The 21,741-nt window shown below is 49.4% G+C and overlaps 1 long non-coding RNA gene across 3 annotated transcripts in view; it reads left to right on the top strand.

Moving 5' to 3' along the window:
• LOC143808463 (uncharacterized) overlaps positions 1-21,741 on the top strand; it is a 56,078-nt gene that overhangs the window by 12,857 nt on the left and 21,480 nt on the right. For 2 of the 3 annotated variants that reach the window (XR_013221960.1, XR_013221958.1), the window contains exons 3-5: positions 12,701-12,958; positions 14,431-14,502; positions 14,586-14,830. This is a non-coding gene — a long non-coding RNA (uncharacterized LOC143808463). Of the gene's footprint in view, positions 1-12,700; positions 12,959-14,430; positions 14,503-14,585; positions 14,947-21,741 lie in introns of those variants that run through there. The other variant, XR_013221959.1, reaches the window with a different exon arrangement.

Below are 21,741 nucleotides of genomic sequence, written 5' to 3' on the forward strand. Positions count from 1 at the left end.
ACAGTGGGGATGGTGTTCTTAGATTCATAGGCAGCATTTCTCTTCCTCCAAACACGGCGAGTTGAGTTAATGCCAAAGACCTCAATTTTTGTCATCTTCTCCCAATCACTCACAGAATCATCCAGGAGTTCATTGACAAACTTCAGACATGCCTGCACATGTGCCTTCTTGAGCAGGGGGACCTTGCGGGCACTGCAGGATTTTAAACCTTTATGGCGTAATGTGTTACCAATGGTTTTCTTGGTGACTGTTGTCCCAGCTGCCTTGAGATCATTAACAAGTTCCCCCTGTGTAGTTTTAGGCTGATCTCTCACCTTCCTCATGATCAAGGATACCCCACGAGGTGAGATTTTGCATGGTGCCCCAGATGGATGTCTACTGACAGTCATTTTGTGTTTCTTCCATTTAGGCTACGTTCACATTTGCGTTGTGCGCCGCAGCGTCGGCGCCGCAGCGCACAACGCAAACAAAAACGCGGCAAAACGCACGCTAAAACGCTGCGTTTTGCGCCGCATGCGTCGTTTTTGGCCGAAAGTTGGACGCAAAAAAAATGCAACTTGATGCGTTTCTTGCGTCCAACGCTTGCGGCCATGCGGCGCAAAACGCAGCACAACGCATGTCCATGCGCCCCCATGTTAAATATAGGGGCGCATGACGCATGCGGCGCCCGACGCTGCGGCGCTGACCGCAAATGTGAACGTAGACTTACTTACTATTGCACCAACAGTTGCCTTCTTCTCACCCAGCATCTTACTTATGGTTTTGTAGCCCATTCCAGCTTTGTGCAGGTCTATGATCTTGTTCCTGACACCCTTATAAAGTTCTTTGGTCTTGCCCATGTTGTAGAGGTTAGAGTTTGACGGATTAATTGATTCTGTGGACAGGAGTCTTTTATAAAGGTGACTATGTAATACAGCTGTCTTTAATGCAGGTAATGAGTTGATTAGGAGCGTCTAAGGCTACTTTCACACCAGCGTCGTATGACGCACGTCGCAATGCGACGTTGCGACGTACCGACGCAAACTGAGTTAAAAACACAACGGGGGCAGCGGATGCAGTTTTACAACGTATCCGTTGCCCCATTGTGATGTCCGGGGAGGCGGGGGCGGACACGACGCACCAAAAAACGTTACATGTAACTTTTTTGTGCCGACGGTCCGACGCAACCGTCGCACGACGTGTGGCAATCCGTTGCAATGCGTCGCTAATGCAAATCTATGGAGAAAAAACGCATCCTGCAAGCAATTTTGCAGGATGCTTTTTTTTTCCAAAACGACGCATTGCGACGTGCGTCGTACAACGCTAGTGTGAAAGTAGCCTAACTGGTCTGTAGGAGCCAGAATTCTTATTGGTTGGCATGGAATCAAATACTTATTTCTCACCTCAAAATTGAAATAAATTTATATAATTATGTGATTTTCTGGATTTTATTTTTGATATTCTATCTCTCAATGTTAAAATTAACCTACCCTTAAAATTATAGACTGTTCATGTCTTTGTCAGTGGACAAACTTGCAAAATCAGCAAGGGATCAAATACTTATTTCTCCCACTGTATAAGCCCCCAACCTGACGTGTAAGAGAAGAAAAAAAACTTTGTTATACTCACCTGCGGGGCAGTCCAAGAGGTGTCGCTCTTCTTGGTCCGGTACCTCCCATCTTCTTGTGGTGCCATCCTCCTTGGTTCGTGTGGATGACGCATCCATGCATCATCCACACAGTCTGCTCTGCATCGTTCTCCTGCGCAGGCGTACTTATCTGACCTGTTGAGGGCAGAGCAAAGTCCTTCAGTGCGTAGGCACTGGGCCTCTCTGACCTTTTCTGGCGCCTGCGCACTGCAGTACTTTGCTCTGCCCTCAACAGGTCAGATAAGTACGCCTGCGCTGGAGTGTGATGCCCAGCAGACTGTGTGGATGATGCAGGGACACATCATCCGCACGAACCAAGAAGGAGGGCGGCATCACAAGAAGATGGGAGGTACCGGACCAAGAAGAGCGACACCCCTCGGACCAGACCTCCCCGCAGGTGAGTATAAAAAAGTTATTTTTCTTCTCTTACAGGTCGGGTTAGGGGCAGATATACAGCAATATAGAATTCTGTATATCAGCCCTGAAAGGCTGTGGCTGTAACTCATATCGGTCAACCTTGTTAAAAGTTCCCTTTATAAAACGGGGGAAAAACCATGCTTTTTCATCATATCGCCAAACAAAAAGTGGAATAAAACACGATAAAAAAACCACTGTAAATACAAATAGTATCCCTGAAAACGTCATCTTGTCTTGCAAAAAACAAGTTGCCATACAGCTTCATCAGTGGAGAAATAAAAAAGTTATAACTCTCAGAATACAACGATGCAAAAATAATTTTTTCTTTAAAATAGTTTTTGCTGTGTAAAAGTGCCCAAACATAAGAATAAAGAATAAAGCTGCCTTATCAGTTTTATGACATGCGGAATGGCATTAAAAAAAATTCCAAAAAACAATTCTGGAATTTGCTGTTTTTTGTTCATTTTGTCTCCCAAAAATCAGAATAGAAAGCGATCAAAAAATGTCATGTGACCGAAAACTGTACCAATAGAAACGTCAGCTCATCCTGCGAGAGACAAGCTGTCACATGACTGTCAGAAATATGGAGATATTATAGCTGTCAAAATATGGCAGTACAGTTTTACAATAAAAATCATCCTTTAGTGTGTGACAGCAACCAAACATGAACAAACTATATAAATCTGATATCGCTTTAATCGCACCGACCTGAAGAATAAAGTCACCTAATCACTTATACTGCATGAGAAACGGCATAAAAAATAAATAAAACCAATTTTTTACCTGCTGTTGATTTTTTTTTCATTCTGCTTCCCAAAGATCACAGCAAGGCTCAGCTCACATTTATCCTGCACTCTTCACTGAGAGCCTACACCAGTATTGCTGTGTAATTCACTGAAATACGTGATTCAAACAGAACCACCAGCGGAGGAGTCTCTATAATGAGGCATATGTAGGCACTGTTGACACTGTCTAGCCTATGATCTGTCAGTGTACGTCTTCTTAGGCTTGCATAAAAACGCAGTCCACCATAGTTTTGTGCACTTCTGAAATAAAGGAAACCACTGAACAGAGGCCAGATGGAATCTAGAGTAACTCTGCTGCCTCATTATAGTTAGTGAGGGTTTCATCTGATTCACTTTAGTCGGTGATTTAGATGGAAACTCCAAATTAAGTGTTCAGCATGGAGCAGAAGATAAATGTGATCCCAAATGTTATGTAAAATATTCCCAATAAAAGCTTCAACTTAATCCACAAAAATAGCAAGTCCCCACTCAGGTCTGTCACCTGTCAATGGAAATATAGGGGGCTTCCACGTTACTGGTAGCACACAGGCTCTGGAAAAGCGCTATGGCTCCTCGCACCCCAAAAGAAATCCAGCTTGTTTTGCACTCCCAAATCCAAATCCCCCCACCCTTCTAAGCCCCACAGTGTGCCTAAACCACATTTAGCATCCACATGTTTGGCATTTCTGTAGTGATGACAGCCCACCTAATTTACAGGTATGTGTCTCCAGAAGCATGAGATGGGCATAATGTCCTGGTCACTACAACGTATTGGTTACTACAATCGCAGTCTGCAATTTACTCAGTAACATCCAGTGCTACTTGTTTCTGGAAAATACCCATGGAATCAAAATTATCACTAAACCTGTAGATAAATTCCCAAAGGAGTATAATTTCCAAAATGAGATCACTTGAGGGGGGATTCTGCTCTTCTAACACTTGTGGCTTTGTAAGTCTGCAAACTATTCTTGGAAAATCTGCCCTCCAGGAAGCAAATAGCGCTCTGTCACTCCCGAGTCTCTCCGTATGGCTAAGCAGTACTGTACAGCCACATATGAGGTATTTCTACATTCAGCAGAAATTGTGGGACACCTTTTGGTGCCATTTTTACCCATTTCTCCTTGTGAAAATGTAAAATTAGGGGCTAAAACATTTTTTGTGCTAAAAATGTAATTTTTTTTTTCACAGCTATAAGGTATAAAATTGTATGACACACGTGTCAATATGATCACTGTAGCATTAGATCAATCAAGAGGTGTATTTTGTAAAATGGGGTCACTTATGAGTTCTGCTGTTCTGGCACCTCAGGGACTCTCCCAGTGGGTCATGGCACCTGCAAACCATAACAGTAAAATCTGCACTTTAATATGGCACTTCTTCCCTTCTGAGCTTTGCATTGTGCCTGAAAAGTATTTCCCATTTACATGTAGGGTATTGGAGCACTCAGGAGAAATTTTTACAACAAACTAAGGTCCATCTTTTTCCTATTAGTCCTTAGAAAAATTAAAAACTTGGGGCTGAAACTAAATTTTATTATTAAAAATGTGGCACATGTGAGGCACATGTGGTGTCATTATGATCACGCACCACTGGATGAATTCATTGGGGAGTGTAGTTTGTAAAATGTGGTCATATATGGGAAGCTTCTGTTGTTCTGGCACCTCAGGGGCTCGGCCAATATGACATGGCATCCTCAAACTATTCCAGCAAAATCTAATCTCCAATATTGAGCTTCTTTCCTTCTGAGCTTTGCACTATGTCTCAAAACTAGTTTTCAACCAAATATGGGGTATCGTTGCACTTAGGAGAAATTGTACAACAAATTTTGGGTCTATTTTCTCATGCAATCCTTCTGAAAATAAAAAAAATTGGGCTAAAACAAAAGTTGTGTGGGATTTTTTTTTGTTCATCTTTACAGATCAACGTTGTAAAATTCTGTGACGCACCTGGCAGTTCAAGGTGCTCATCAAACATCTACATATATTCTTTGAGGGGTCTACTTTCCAAAGTGGGGTCACTTGTGAGGATATTCCAATGTTTAGACACACCAGGGGCTGTGCGAACACGACATGACACCCGCACACAATTCCATCAAAGTCTGCATTTCAAAATGTCACTCCTTCATTTCTGAGCCCTGCCGTGCACCCAAATAGTATTTTTTCCCCACATATGGGGTATTGGCATACACAGGAGAAATTGCACAACACATTGAATGGTGCAATTTCTCCTGTTACCCTTATGAAAATGCAAAATTTGGGGTTCAAAAAAATTTTGTGGGACAAATTTGATTTTTTTATTTTTACGGCTCAATGTTAAAAAACTTCAGAGAAGCAGTGTGGGGTTCAAGGTGCTCAACACCATCTAGATAAGTTCCCTGAGGGGTTGAGTTTTCAAAATGGCTTCACTTGTGGGGGTTTCCATTGTTTAGGCACATTAGGGGCTCTCCAAACATGACATGGCATCCGCTAATTATAGCAGCAAATTTTACATTCAAAAAGTGAAATGGTGCTCCTTCCCTTCTGAGCCCTGCCATGTGCCTAAACAGTATTTTCCCCACATATGGGGTATCAGCATGCTCAGGAGAAATTGCACAACAAAATTTATGTTCCATTTTCTCCTGTTACCCTTGTGAAAGTGAAAAAATTAGGTCTAAAGGAAAATTTTTGTGAAAGAAAAGTAATTGTTTATTTTTTCCTTCCACATTCCAAAAATTCCTGTGAAGCACCTGAAGGGTTAATAAACATCTTGAATGTGGTTTTGAGCACCTTGAGGGGTGCAGTTTTTAGAATGGTGTCTTTTGGGGTATTTTCTGTCATACAGACCCCTCAAAGTGACTTAAAATGTGAGGTGGTCTCTAAAAAAAGTTTTTGCAAATTGTGTTGTAAAAATGAGAAATCGCTGGTCAACTTTTAACCCTTATAACTTCCTAATGAAAAAAAAATTATGTTTCCAAAATTATGCTGATGTGAAGTAGATATGTGGGAAATGTTATTTATTAACTATTTTGTGCGATATGACTCTCTGATTTAAGGGCATAAAAATTAAAAGATTGAAAATAGCGAAATTTTCAAATTTTTTGCCAAATTTCCATTTTTTTCCCAAATAAACACAAGTCATATGAAAGAAAATTTAACCACTATCATAAAGTACAATATGTCATGAGAAAATAGTCTCAGAATCACCGGTATCCATCGAAGCGTTCTAGAGTTATGGCCTCATAAAGTGACAGTGGTCAGAATTGTAAATATTGGCCTTGTCAGGAAGGTGAAAACAGGCTTCAGGGTGAAAGAGTTAAAGGGAACCTGTCAGCAGGATTGTGCTCAGTAACCTACAGACAGTGTCAGGTTGGTACCATTATCTAATATATAATTGCCTAGAATACTACTTCCTGCAATTTGTGCCAACTTCCGTGGCTTTGTCCGGAGCTAATGTCCGGAGCTAATGTCCGGAGCTAATGTCCGGAGATAAGTGACGTCACCAGTGTCCTACACCCAGGCAGAGCACAGGGGCCCCAGGCAGCATATGGGGCCACAGGCAGAGCACAGTGGCCCCAGGCAGAGCACAGGGGCCCCAGGCAGCATATGGGGCCCCAGGCAGACCACAGGGGCCCCAGGCAGAGCACAGGGGCCCCAGGCAGCATATGGGGCCCCAGGCAGAGCACAGGGGCCCCAGGCAGAGCACAGGGGCCCCAGGCAGCATATGGGGCCCCAGGCAGAGCACAGGGGCCCCAGGCAGCATATGGGGCCCCAGGCAGAGTACAGGGGCCCCAGGCAGCATATGGGGCCCCAGGCAGAGCACAGTGGCCCCAGGCAGAGCACACACCAAATCGGAGGCCGAGGGGCCCCGCCAACCAAATCGGAGGCCGAGGGGCCCCGCCAACCAAATCGGAGGCCGAGGAGCCCTGCCCACCAAATCGAAGGCCGAGCGGCCCCGCCCTCCAAATCGGAGGCCGAGGGGCCCGGCCCCGCCCACCAAAGCGGAGGCCGAGGGGCCCCGACCACCACATCGGAGGCCGAGGGGCCCCGCCCACCAAATCGGAGGCCGAGGGGCCCCGCCCACCACATCGGAGGCCGAGGGGCCCCGCCCACCACATCGGAGGCCGAGGGGCCCCGCCCACCACATCGGAGGCCGAGGGGCCCCACCCACCAAATCGGAGGCCGAGGGTCCCCGCCCACCAAATCGGAGGCCGAGGGTCCCCGCCCACCAAATCGGAGGCCGAGGGTCCCCGCCCACCAAATCGGAGGCCGAGGGTCCCCGCCCACCAAATCGGAGGCCGAGGGGCCCCACAATCCAAATCGGAGGCCGAGGGGCCCCGCCCACCAAAGCGGAGGCCGAGGGGCCTGGCCCCGCCCACCAAAGCGGAGGCCGAGGGGCCCCGCCCACCACATCGGAGGCCGAGGGGCCCCGCCCACCAAATTGGAGGCCGAGGGTCCCCGCCCACCAAATCGGAGGCCGAGGGTCCCCGCCCACCTAATCGGAGGCCGACGGGCCCCACCCACCAAAGTGGAGGCCGAGGGTCCCCGCCCACCAAATCGGAGGCCGAGGGTCCCCACCCACCAAATCGGAGGCCGAGGGTCCCCGCCCACCAAATTGGAGGCCGAGGGGCCCCACCAACCAAATCGGAGGCCGAGGGGCTTCGCCAACCAAATCAGAGGCCGAGGAGCCCCGCCCAACAAATCGAAGGCCGAGTGGCCCCGCCCACCAAAGCGGAGGCCAAGGGGCCCGGCCCCGCCCACCAAAGCGGAGGCCGAGGGGCCCCGACCACCACATCGGAGGCCGAGGGGCCCCGCCCACCAAATCGGAGGCCGAGGGTCCCCACCCACCAAATCGGAGGCCGAGGGTCCCCGCCCACCAAATCGGAGGCCGAGGGTCCCCGCCCACCAAATTGGAGGCCGAGGGTCCCCGCCCACCAAATCGGAGGCCGAGGGTCCCCGCCCACCAAATTGGAGGCCGAGGGGCCCCACCAACCAAATCGGAGGCCGAGGGGCCCCGCCCACCAAATCGGAGGCCGAGGGTCCCTGCCCACCAAATCGGAGGCCGAGGGGCCCCGCCAACCAAATCGGAGGCCGAGGGGCCCCGCCCACCAAATCGGAGGCCGAGGGGCCCCGCCCACTATATCGGAGGCCGAGGGTCCCCGCCCACCAAATCGGAGGATAAGGGGCCCCGCCTACCAAATCGGAGGCCGAGGGGCCCCACCAACCAAATCGGAGGCCGAGGAGCCCCGCCCACCAAATCGAAGGCCGAGCGGCCCCGCCCACCAAAGCGGAGGCAGAGGGACCCCGCCCACCAAATCGGAGGCCGTGGGGGCCCGCCAACCAAATCGGAGGCCGAGGGTCCCCGCCCACCAAACTATTCTTACATTTGAATAAATAAAGTATATATGGATTCTAGACTCCCGATTCTTTAGAATCGGGCTGCCATCTAGTCTAATATATAATTGCCTAGAATACTACTTCCTGCAATTTGTGCCAACTTCCGTGGCTTTGTCCGGAGCTAATGTCCGGAGATAATGTCCGGAGATAATGTCCGGAGATAATGTCCGGAGATAAGTGACGTCACCAGTGTTCCTACACCCAGGCAGAGCACAGGGGCCCCAGGCAGCATATGGGGCCCCAGGCAGAGCACAGTGGCCCCAGGCAGAGCACAGGGGCCCCAGGCAGCATATGGGGCCCCAGGCAGAGCACAGGGGCCCCAGGCAGCCTATGGGGCCCCAGGCAGAGCACAGTGGCCCCAGGCAGAGCACAGGGGCCCCAGGCAGCATATGGGGCCCCAGGCAGCATATGGGGCCCCAGGCAGAGCACAGGGGCCCCAGGCAGAGCACAGGGGCCCCAGGCAGAACATGGGGCCCCAGGCAGAGCACAGGGGCCCCAGGCAGCATATGGGGCCCCAGGCAGAGCACAGGGGCCCCAGGCAGAGCACAGGGGCCCCAGGCAGCATATGGGGCCCCAGGCAGAGCACAGGGGCCCCAGGCAGCATATGGGGCCCCAGGCAGAGCACAGTGGCCCCAGGCAGAGCACACACCAAATCGGAGGCCGAGGGGCCCCGCCAACCAAATCGGAGGCCGAGGAGCCCCGCCCACCAAATCAAAGGCCGAGCGGCCCCGCCCACCAAAGCGGAGGCCGAGGGGCCCGGCCCCGCCCACCAAAGCGGAGGCCGAGGGGCCCCACCAATCAAATTGGAGGCCGAGGGGCCCCGCCCACCAAATTGGAGGCCGAGGGGCCCCACCAACCAAATCGGAGGCCGAGGAGCCCCGCCCACCAAATCGAAGGCCGAGCGGCCCCGCCCACCAAAGCGGAGGCAGAGGGACCCCGCCCACCAAATCGGAGGCCGTGGGGCCCCGCCAACCAAAGCGGAGGCCGAGGGTCCCCGCTCACCAAATCGGAGGTCGAGGGTCCCCGCCCACCAAATCGGAGGCAGAGGGACCCCGCCCACCAAATCGGAGGCCGAGGGGCCCCGCCCACCAAAGCGGAGGCAGAGGGACCCCGCCCACCAAATCGGAGGTCAAGGGTCCCCGCCCACCAAATCGGAGGCCGAGGGTCCCCGCCCACCAAATCGGAGGCCGGTCCCCGCCCACCAAATCAGAGGCCGAGGGTCCCCACCCACCAAATCGGAGGACAAGGGGCCCCACCAACCAAATCGGAGGCCGAGGAGCCCCGCCCACCAAAAGTAAGTGCGGCCCCAAAAGTAAGTGCGCCCCCGGGTGCAAAAGTAAGTGCGCCCCCGGGTGCAAAAGTAAGTGCGCCCCCGGGTGCAAAAGTAAGTGCGCCCCCGGGTGCAAAAGTAAGTGCGCCCTCGGGCGCAAAAGTAAGTGCGCCCCCGGGCGCAAAAGTAAGTGCGCCCCCGGGTGCAAAAGTAAGTGCGCCCCCGGGTGCAAAAGTAAGTGCGCCTCCGGGTGCAAAAGTAAGTGCGCCCCCCAGTCCCGTGTGTGAAAAGTGCTGCTGTAAAGCTGGTAGCGCTGTTCAAGCACCATGTATTTCCTTCAGGAAATGCCCATCTAATATATAATTGCCTAGAATACTACTTCCTGCAATTTGTGCCAACTTCCGTGGCTTTGTCCGGAGCTAATGTCCGGAGATAATGTCCGGAGCTAATGTCCGGAGATAAGTGACGTCACCAGTGTCCTACACCCAGGCAGAGCACAGGGGCCCCAGGCAGCATATGGGGCCCCAGGCAGAGCACAGTGGCCCCAGGCAGAGCACAGGGGCCCCAGGCAGCATATGGGGCCCCAGGCAGAGCACAGTGGCCCCAGGCAGAGCACAGGGGCCCCAGGCAGCATATGGGGCCCCAGGCAGAGCACAGGGGCCCCAGGCAGCATATGGGGCCCCAGGCAGAGCACAGTGGCCCCAGGCAGAGCACAGGGGCCCCAGGCAGCATATGGGGCCCCAGGCAGAGCACAGGGGCCCCAGGCAGCCTATGGGGCCCCAGGCAGAGCAGGGTGGACAAAGATATATGCCTTCGTGGTGCGCGGCACTTTTCTGATTGGTTGCCGCCTGCCGCGAGCGACCAATCAGAAATGTGCCGTACTGTCAAGAATTGTCAAGAGCTGGTGAGTGCAGCCATTTTTTGTTCTTTCTTACTATTATTTATTAATTGTATTATTCTTACATTTGAATAAATAAAGTATATATGGATTCTAGACTCCCGATTCTTTAGAATCGGGCTGCCATCTAGTACTGAATAAAATGATACATTGGTTGATGAAATCCGTCTTGTGGTTGTTGTTTAATCTTTATTTTCAGTTAATGAGATTCTCTTGCTCTGGGGAGGCCTGTGGGGGGCTCTTTATGTGGTGCGCTGCTTACATATTCATCTGGTGAAAGAAAAAAGGGACTTTGGTGTACTCTAACGACCAGGCTGTCCCAAGTCTCCACAGATATACTCGTGTTTCTTTGAGAATCTATAGAAGGTAAACGGGATGAGGGAGAAACCAAAAGGATGAAGGAGAACAATTACACTACAAAAAATACACAACAAAAAACATAAAGGGAAAAAAAGGCTCAATAAGAGGTTATGGACTTTCTTGGGAATAAAGACTCGCTATCGGAATAGAGAGGATGTTACTTTAGCACAAAAACAACTCTCAAAATGAGAGAACTGTAAACTAATCCCTGTATCTAAATAATCCCTATATCTAATGCCTACATCTGAACAATTTTAAAGGACTTAAAGGGCACCTGTCACCTCGTTTTTTCAGTATGAGATAAAAATACTGTTAAATAGGGCCTGAGCTGTGCATTACAATAGTGTATTTTGTGGACCCCGATTCCCCACCTATGCTGCCGAAATACGTTACCAAAGTAGTCGTTTTCGCCTGTCAATCAGGCTGGTCTGGTCAAAAGGGCGTGGTGTCTTCCCCCAGATCTTGCTTAGTTTTCCGTTGGTGGCGTAGTGGTGTGCGCATGCCCAAGGTCCCAAATCCACGTCACAGGGAGTGAAAAGATCGCGATGTGCTGTATTTCATTGGTGATCGGTGGGCGCGGCCATCTTCCTTTGGCCGCGCGTGCGCAGAAGCGGCGCTCTGCTGGCCGCGGCTTCAGGAAAATGGCCGCGGGATGCCGCGCGTGCGCAGATGGAGATCGCGGCGGCCATTTTCCTGAAGCAGAGTTCGCATCTCCGATCCGATCACCAATGAAATAGCACACATCGCGATCTTTTCACTCCCTGTGACGTGGATTTGGGACCTTGGGCATGCGCACACCACTACGCCACCAACGGAAAACTAAGCAAGATCTGGGGGAAGACACCACGCCCTTTTGACCAGACCAGCCTGATTGACAGGCGAAAACGACTACTTTGGTAACGTATTTCGGCAGCATAGGTGGGGAATCGGGGTCCACAAAATACACTATTGTAATGCACAGCTCAGGCCCTATTTAACAGTATTTTTATCTCATACTGAAAAAACGAGGTGACAGGTGCCCTTTAAGTGAAACCTATAAGATCAACCCAATAAATATCAACATAGTATGTGGATATTAGGGCAACCATATTAGTGGAACCATTTTAAAGGAGCACTCTCATTAATTTTTATCCTCTTAATGTATTGCAATCATCATGTTATATAGAATTGTGTACCTACAATTGCTCATCTTGCCTTTCTACCCAGTTGTTCCTTCTCTTTTCTCTGCTCAATGTAGAAACAGGAAGTCTCCTGTCCCTGCATTTATCATCTCCCTCTTCAACTCCTTACCCAGCTTCTCCCTCCTTCCCCTGTCAGGGACTTTTGCAGTGAAAGTTGACCTCCCGTTTCCACATAGAGCTTAGAAGGATTCAGCAAGACTGTTTTTAATCATGTGAAGTCCTAAACCTAATGGAAAAGAGAAAAATTGGCATGGTAGAAAGGCAAAATTAGCAATTGTAAGTACACAGTGTCATATAATATGATGACTGCAATATGTTAATAGGATACAAATTTTAATGGGAAGGGTGCTTCTTTAACAAAGAGGGACAGGAAATGTTGCAAAGGCCTAAAAGCCAACAACAGTCAGGTTCTTATTTCAGAGGACAGGAGGAGTACCAGACGAAGGGGATCCTCGCGACAGCGGATGCCACCTCTTCATTCTGGTCCAGCAGTGATGAATGCGATGCTTATGTAAAATAAGTAGAGGTTGAAGAGTTCTCTGTTCCTGCAATGTGACCCACAAAAGATATAGTCCTATTTTTATTAAATCTTTGTGGTTATAAGTTATAACATGAATTATTGTCTAATAAAATTTTGATATTTTTTTACTCAATTCACTGATCCTTCAGTAGTTCTCAATTGGTATTAGCTGTACGTTTGAAGGGTTCAATATTTCATATAGTGAGGAAGTTATATTCATTATATTCAGGATTTCTAATGCATCTTGACTTTGCCATTATTTCTTTGTAGAGGATGAAGTCTTGAACACAGCAGAATATATCCCTCAGCAGACTGCAAGCCTGCTCCTCTCGGCTTCAAAGCCCTGTGAGCTCTGACTATTTTAATTTTTTTGAGAGGGAGTAGACGACAGGATGAGATTGAACAGAGATTCTAGGAATACATTCAGATCTTCATTACCATTTGCTTCAGGAATCGTGACGTTATTTCTGCACCTCTATTATCAAAATCTTCCAAGTGGCAATGCATGTCTCGGAGGATGGCTAGTTGGTAAGCAACTGTAGATTACAGACGTTCAATATATTTTCTAGTAACATCATGGTCGCGTTTTAGGGAGTCAACACAAGTAATTTGCTGCAGGCAAAAACAGGGGAATATAGCACTGCATAATTCTGAGTCAGATCAAAGTCTTAAGATGAGGTCCACAAATCTTTAGCAAGAGCTGATAAAAAGAATCTCTCAGCAAGATTTCACCCTCCAAACTATATGTGCATGTAGTTCTTTCAAAAACAAGTCCAGCAACACCTTAACGTGGCTGGTCCATCCTCCATTATTGAAAATTCAGTGTTTGAACTGATAGGCAAATGAGACTGTAAATCTGAAGTCTTTGTCAATCCAGCTCTATTCCCCGCCCAGCGCCATCTCCTCTTGCTTGACAGCCTCTATGCAGTGTAACTTCAGGCTAAGGAGTAGTTGGTCAAGAAGAAGGGGGCAACGCTGGGCAGGGAATAGAGCTGGAGTGACTGATGCTTCAGATTTAAGGCCCCGTCTCACATAGCGAGATCGCTAGCGAGATCGCTGCTGAGTCACAAGTTTTGTGACGCAACAGCGACCTCAGTAGCGATCTCGCTATGTGTGACACGTACCAGCGATCAGGCCCCTGCTGCGAGATCGCTGGTCGTGTCAGAATGGCCTGGACCTTTTTTTGGTCGTTGAGGTCCCGCTGACATCGCTGAATCGGTGTGTGTGACACCGATCCAGGATGTCTTCACTGGTAACCAGGGTAAACATCGGGTTACTAAGCGCAGGGCCGCGCTTAGTAACCCGATGTTTACCCTGGTTACCAGCGTAAATGTAAAAAAAAACAAACAGTACATACTCACCATCTGTTGCCCGTCAGGTCCCTTGGCGTCTGCTTCCTGCTCTGACTGAGCCGCCGTAAAGTGAGAGCACAGCAGTGACGTCACCGCTGCGCTCTGCTCTCACTGTACGGCGGCTCAGTCAGAGCAGGAAGCAGACGGCAAGGGACCTGACGGGCAACAGATGGTGAATATGTACTGTTTGTTTTTTTTTACATTTACGCTGGTAACCAGGGTAAACATCGGGTTACTAAGCGCGGCCCTGCGCTTAGTAACCCGATGTTTACCCTGGTTACCCGGGTGCTGCAGGGGGACTTCGGCATCGTTGAAGACAGTTTCAACGATGCCGAAGTCGTTCCCCTGATCGTTGGTCGCTGGAGAGAGCTGTCTGTGTGACAGCTCCCCAGCGACCACACAGCGACCACACAGCGACGCTGCAGCGATCAGCATCGTTGTCTGTATCGCTGCAGCGTCGCTGTGTGAGACGGGGCCTTTACAGCCTCATTTACTAGACTTGTGTCTTTGAAAATAGTTTGGGATGTGAAATCCTGTTGACAGATAAGGATTGTTTAGCTCCAAGTGATTTACTGATATCTTGTGATGGAGTGTAAGGGGCCATTTGTGTGAGTCACCAATCTGTCAGTTTCTGTATTCGATCTTTAGGAGGTAAAGCAAGAGATGTTGTGATTGTGATGATGCTCCAACCTGAGGCTTAGGAGCTGAGACAACCTCATGGTAAGCAGGAGGGAGTGTTTTACACTGAGACGCTGGCTGGATATTTAGTGAGGCATCCTCATCTGCAGCCATTTTGTCCCCAGAAATCTCCAAACCTTCCATATATTTCATGAAAAAGCCTATGGTAAACCACCAATGACATGATCAAGTGCCAGGAACCAGACGTCTGGGTGAGCAGGAGAATGTGAGCTGGCGAGCCTACCAGGAGTAAGGGAAGCACCGTGTCCTGAGAAGGCTGGGAATCTGGATGCCAGTTGAAGTATAGGCCCAGTGTGGAGCGACTGGAAGAAGCAGAGGGAAAGGAAGAACAGTATTTTATCTTTTGGAGGTGCGTTTCCCCATGTGAGGAACTCACGTGTTTCTTTTTTGTATTAGCTCATATTTTATAAATATTTCTATGTATTGTTTTTGTATGAAATAAAGATCATTCAGGGTTTTTTCTTATCCTTTGATCCAGAATGTCTTACTCAATGAGGAATTGTCAAATATATTAGTAAGGAGAATGAGAATCGATGGATTGGTGTATGACTGCAGGGCTAGTACACACTTTGTAGCCTGCATCATAAAGACACATTTATTTGTGCATGTGAACTGTAAAACAATGTGTCCTGCTGAAAAACAGCACTAAAGTGAGCTTTGAGTTCACTGTATATATATATATATTGTAGCGTTTCACCCGCTACGGGTCTTGGGGAACACTCGCTTGGCAGCAGAATCAAAGCACTCGGGCACGGTTTTCTATCAAAACACAGTCTTTTCGGTTTATTTCACATAATGTAAACCACATCCACAGGAACTTGGTAACAGTTTGAACACAGTCTGCATATATTCATCTTTACCACAGTTCGTCTCTGACCCCGATCAGCATTATACACGGTTTTCAGACCGTTACCCGTTGGCAACCTTTACGGGTTCCTGGACACCCCTTGGCCTCCGAGGTGCCCATACACAGTGTCTCTCACTCTGACCCTGGTCAGTGTCACACGGTTCTTTCCCGTTACCTGTTGGTGCCGCACAGATTTCCCGGATCCGTCTTCTCCACAGAGGTATCCATCAGACGTTTCTCACTCACACTGACTTCAGGACAGTCCCAGGTCCTCAACACAGACCTCCCAGGTCTACGGTCTCCAGGTGTTTCCAGGACGACTCCACTCGCCGGAGCCTCCAACACCAACCGTCCGTGCTATGTCCAGCACACAGGCTCTCCAGCCTGGAATGGTCACTGTGTGCTTCCAGGACGTCTGTCCCCACCTGGGACCGTCCAGCACACAGGCCACTTTGCAGTGTCCTGCCAGGACACACGGAAGTGTGTCCACCCTGACGGACACTTACCCACTAACACTCACATTCCACCATGTGCTCCACACACCTCCTTTACATAGGTGTAACCACACCCAGGTACCTGTCACATGGCTAGTCAGGTGAGCGTGACATCAACACAGGTCCTTGCACACCATATATATATACCTCAATGCATGTCTCAAGGAGCACACACAGCACCTCCTAGCTGCCACAGGGGTCGCTATACCACATATTCCCCCCCTCTGTTCAAACCCGTAGGGTTGAACACTTATCACACACCATCTTCATCATCACACCTTTGTCAGGTCTTTTCCTTGCCCCCAGCGGTCAACATGTAAACCCTGAGCTTTAGCCGACAAGTCTCAACATTTTTGTAACAAGGTCTCCCACCAATGTCATGTCCGTAAGTTGGGATCGTCCACCTTCTTCCCCGGTCACGCCCAACCCAGGACCGTCAACCACAAGGGCACTCTCCGCACCAACCTCCATACCCAACAATTCATTTGCCCCGGACAACAGTCCAACTGCATCACCCTTTTGGGACGCTCCGCCCCCTTTTGGGAAACCACCATTTGGCAGAACTCCACCCTTTTTTTGGGGGGGAAACCACCATTTGGCAGAACTCCACCCCTTTTTTGGAAACCACCATTTGGCAGAGCTCCACCCCTTTTTTGGGAAACCACCATTTGGCGGAACTCCACCCCTTTTAACGACCATCTTTTAGGGACACCAGCTCCTTCCCTGGGGTACACCCAACAGTACCAGTTCACACAGTACAGAGAAAAAAAAACCATGTCTCTTTGGGTCGCACTGGCCCTTTAAGAGTCTGCACAGAGAAAAAAAAAATGTTCTTTTTTTTTTTTTTTTCAACACTTCACCAGCTCCTGCTGGCAATCACAAGCCGCTGCTGAACCTCTTGCTGCAAGTGCAGCCGCACTCCACAATGCTCTGGACGGCTCCACTGCAGACTTCGTGGACCCGCCGATCCACAGCAAGACGCTTGTCACCTTCGTAACCCCGCCGAGTTACAGCATTACAGCACAAACATATTTTGCTCACTGATCCCGATCAGTATCACACGGTTGTCAGACCGTTCGACTCCTCTGGCTTAGCCAGCACCGCCCATGAGCTTCTTAGGGAACTGTTTGCCCGCATTCTCCACCAATTGTAGCGTTTCACCCGCTACGGGTCTTGGGGGACACTCGCTTGGCAGCAGAATCAAAGCACTCGGGCACGGTTTTCTATCAAAACACAGTCTTTTAGGTTTATTTCACATAATGTAAACCACATCCACAGGAACTTGGTAACAGTTTGAACACAGTCTGCATATATTCATCTTTACCACAGTTCGTCTCTGACCCCGATCAGCATTATACACGGTTTTCAGACCGTTACCCGCTGGTAACCTTTACGGGTTCCTGGACACCCCTTGGCCTCCGAGGTGCCCATACACAGTGTCTCTCACTCTGACCCCGGTCAGTGTCACACGGTTCTTTCCCGTTACCTGTTGGTGCCGCACAGGTTTCCCGGATCCGTCTTCTCCACAGAGGTATCTATCAGACGTTTCTCACTCACACTGACTTCAGGTCAGTCCCAGGTCCTCAACACAGACCTCCCAGGTCTACGGTCTCCAGGTGCTTCCAGGACGACTCCACTCGCCGGAGCCTCCAACACCAACCGTCCGTGCTATGTCCAGCACGCAGGCTCTCCAGCCTGGAATGGTCACTGTGTGTTTCCAGGACGTCTGTCCCCACCTGGGACCGTCCAGCACACAGGCCACTTTGCAGTGTCCTGCCAGGACACATGGAAGTGTGTCCACCCTGACGGACACTTACCCACTAACACTCACATTCCACCATGTGCTCCACACATCTCCTTTACATAGGTGTAACCACACCCAGGTACCTGTCACATGGCTAGTCAGGTGAGCATGACATCACCACAGGTCCTTGCACACCATATATATGCCTCAATGCATATCTCAAGGAGCACACACAGCGCCCCTGTCATGAATCCCAATGGCTAGGGATAGCAAGGGACAAGCAAAGTAATACAAAATATCGGACGAGCTCTAGGGTGATGGAACCTGGGCTGACCGCTGCCCTACGCCTGACAAACGCAACTAGAGATAGCCAGGGAGCGTGCCTACGTTGGTTCTAGACGCCACGCACCAGCCTAAGAGCTAACTAGTACTGCAGAGAAAATAAAGACCTCACTTGCCTCCAGAGGAATGAACCCCAAAAGGTATAGTTGCCCCCCACATGTATTGACGGTGAAATGAGAGGAAGGCACACACATAGAGATGATATATATAGGTTCAGCAAATTGAGGCCCGCTGTAAACTAGAAAGCAGAACGATACAAAAGGGGTCTGAGCGGTCAGCAAAAAACCCTAATCAAAAAACCATCCTGAGATTACAAGAACCCATGTGCCAACTCATGGCACATGGGGAGAACCTCAGTCCACTAGAGCTACCAGCTAGCATAGAGACATAATAAGCAAGCTGGACAAAAAAACCAACAACTGAAAATCAGCACTTAGCTTATCCTGAAAGATCTGGGAGCAGGTAGGCAGGAACCAAACAGAGCACATCTGAATACATTGATAGCCGGCAAGGGAATGACAGAAAGGCCAGGTAAAATAGGAAACACCCAGCCTCTGATGGACAGGTGGAAACCAAAGGCCGCAACCCACCAAAGTCACCCAGTACCAGCAGTAACCACCAGAGGGAGCCCACAAACAGAATCCACAACAGTACCCCCCCCCTTGAGGAGGGGTCACCGAACCCTCACGAGAACCCCCAGGGCGATCAGGGTGAGCTCTATGGAAGGCGCGGACCAAATCAGTCGCATGAACATCGGAGGCGACCACCCAGGAATTATCCTCCTGACCATAACCCTTCCACTTAACCAAATACTGGAGTTTGCGTCTGGAAACACGAGAATCCAAGATCTTCTCAACAACATACTCCAATTCTCCCTCCACCAGCACCGGAGCAGGAGGCTCAACCGAAGGAACAACGGGCACCTCATACCTCCGCAACAACGACCGATGGAACACATTATGAATAGCAAACGATGCTGGGAGATCCAAACGAAAAGATACAGGGTTAAGAATCTCCGAGATCCTATAAGGACCGATGAACCGAGGCTTGAACTTAGGAGAAGAGACCTTCATAGGGACAAAACGAGAAGACAACCACACCAAATCCCCAACAAGAAGTCGGGGACCCACGCGGCGACGGCGATTAGCAAACTGCTGAGTCTTCTCTGTTGTGAATTTGGTTTCTGGGCTCCCCCGGTGGTTTCTGGTGGTACTGCACTTGTGTGCTTCATCTCCTCTGTTCACCTGTTTTCCATCAGTATGTGGGAGTTTTCTATTTAGCCTTGCTCCTCAGTAATTTCTATGCCGGCCAGCAATGTTACCAGAAGCCTTTCTGTTGCATGTTCCTGCTCCTAGACTACTATCAGCTAAGTTGGACTTGTTGTCCTAAGTTTGTTTTGCATTTTTGTTCCAGTTCTCTGTGATTGAATATTTCTGAGGCTGGAAGCTCTTGTGAGCTGAAATTGCCACTCTGGTGTCATGAGTTGATGTTAGAGTCTTAAAGTAATTTCAGGATGGTATTTTGAAAGGGTTTTCAGCTGACCGTGAAGTTCCCTTTTCTGTCTTCCTACTATCTAGTAAGCGGACCTCAATTTGCTAAACCTATCTTCATACTTCGTATGTCATTTTCCTCTAAAATCACCGCCAATATATGTGGGGGCTACTGTCTGCCTTTTGGGGAAAATTTCTCTAGAGGTAAGCCAGGTCTGTATTTTCCTCTGCTAGGGTCAGTCAGTTCTCCGGCTGGCGCTGGGCGTCTAGGGATAAAACGTAGGCACGCTACCCGGCCACTGTTAGTTGTGCGGTAGGTTTAGCTCATGGTCAGCTCGAGTTCCCATCTTCCAAGAGCTAGTCCTTTTGTATGCTTAATTACGTTCTCTTGCCATTGAGAACCATGACACTTCTCCTGAGATAACTTCAAATTGTCCACCACCTGGTTCCAAATCTGATGCAGCCTGTCCACCACCACGTCCACTCCAGGACAATCCGAAGACTCCACCTGACCAGAGGAAAAACGAGGATGAAACCCCGAATTACAAAAAAAAGGAGAGACCAACGTGGCAGAACTAGCCCGATTATTAAGAGCAAATTCGGCCAGTGGCAAAAAAGCAACCCAGTCATCTTGATCAGCAGAAACAAAACACCTCAAATAAGTTTCCAAGGTCTGATTAGTTCGCTCCGTCTGGCCATTCGTCTGAGGATGGAATGCAGACGAGAAAGACAAATCAATGCCCATCTTGGCACAAAACGTCCGCCAAAATCTAGACACAAACTGGGATCCCCTGTCAGAAACGATATTCTCCGGAATCCCATGCAAACGAACCACGTTCTGAAAAAATAAAGGGACCAACTCAGAGGAGGAAGGCAACTTAGGCAAGGGCACCAAATGAACCATCTTAGAAAAGCGGTCACACACAACCCAGATAACGGACATTTTCTGTGAAACCGGGAGATCAGAAATAAAATCCATGGAAATGTGCGTCCAAGGCCTCTTCGGGATGGGCAAGGATAACAACAACCCACTGGCCCGAGAACAGCAAGGCTTAGCTCGAGCACACACTTCACAAGACTGCACAAAGGTACGCACATCCCTAGACAAGGAAGGCCACCAAAAAGACCTGGCCACCAAGTCTCTAGTACCAAATATTCCAGGATGACCAGCCAACACAGAAGAATGGACCTCGGAGATGACTCTACTGGTCCAATCATCCGGAACAAACAGTCTTTCTGGTGGACAACGATCCGGTTTATCCACCTGAAACTCCTGCAATGCACGTCGCAAGTCTGGGGATACGGCGGACAATATTACCCCATCCCTAAGGATACCAGTAGGCCCAGAGTCTCCAGGAGAGTCAGGCACAAAACTCCTGGAAAGAGCATCTGCCTTCACATTCTTTGAACCTGGCAGGTATGAAACCACGAAATTGAAACGAGAAAAAAACAACGACCAACGAGCCTGTCTAGGATTCAAACGCCTGGCAGACTCAAGGTAAATGAGATTCTTGTGATCAGTCAAGACCACCACACGATGTTTAGCACCCTCAAGCCAATGACGCCACTCCTCAAATGCCCACTTCATGGCCAAAAGCTCCCGATTACCCACATCATAATTGCGCTCGGCGGGCGAGAATTTTCTAGAGAAGAATGCACATGGCTTCATCACCGAGCCATTAGAACTTCTCTGTGACAAAACCGCCCCCGCTCCAATCTCGGAAGCATCAACCTCAACCTGAAAAGGAAGTGAAACATCTGGTTGACACAACACAGGAGCAGAAGAAAACCGGCGCTTAAGTTCCCGAAAGGCCTCCACGGCCGCAGGAGACCAATCAGCAACATCAGCACCCTTTTTAGTCAAATCAGTCAAAGGTTTAACAATACTGGAAAAATTAGCAATGAACCGACGATAAAAATTAGCAAACCCCAAGAACTTCTGAAGGCTCTTAACAGATGTAGGTTGTGTCCAGTCACAAATCGCCTGAACCTTGACGGGATCCATCTCAATAGTAGAAGGAGAAAAAAATGTACCCCAAAAAAGAAATCTTCTGGACTCCGAAGAGACACTTTGAGCCCTTCACAAACAGAGAATTGGCCCGCAGAACCTGAAACACCTTCCTGACCTGTAGAACATGAGACTCCCAGTCATCAGAAAACACCAAAATATCATCCAAATACACAATCATAAACTTATCCAGATATTCTCGGAAAATATTGTGCATAAAGGACTGAAAGACTGACGGAGCATTGGAGAGTCCAAAAGGCATTACCAAATACTCAAAATGGCCCTCAGGCGTATTAAATGCGGTTTTCCACTCATCACCCTGTTTTATCCGCACC

The sequence above is a fragment of the Ranitomeya variabilis genome, chromosome 2 (genome assembly GCF_051348905.1).
Source record: "Ranitomeya variabilis isolate aRanVar5 chromosome 2, aRanVar5.hap1, whole genome shotgun sequence".
Classification (NCBI taxonomy): domain Eukaryota; kingdom Metazoa; phylum Chordata; class Amphibia; order Anura; family Dendrobatidae; genus Ranitomeya; species Ranitomeya variabilis.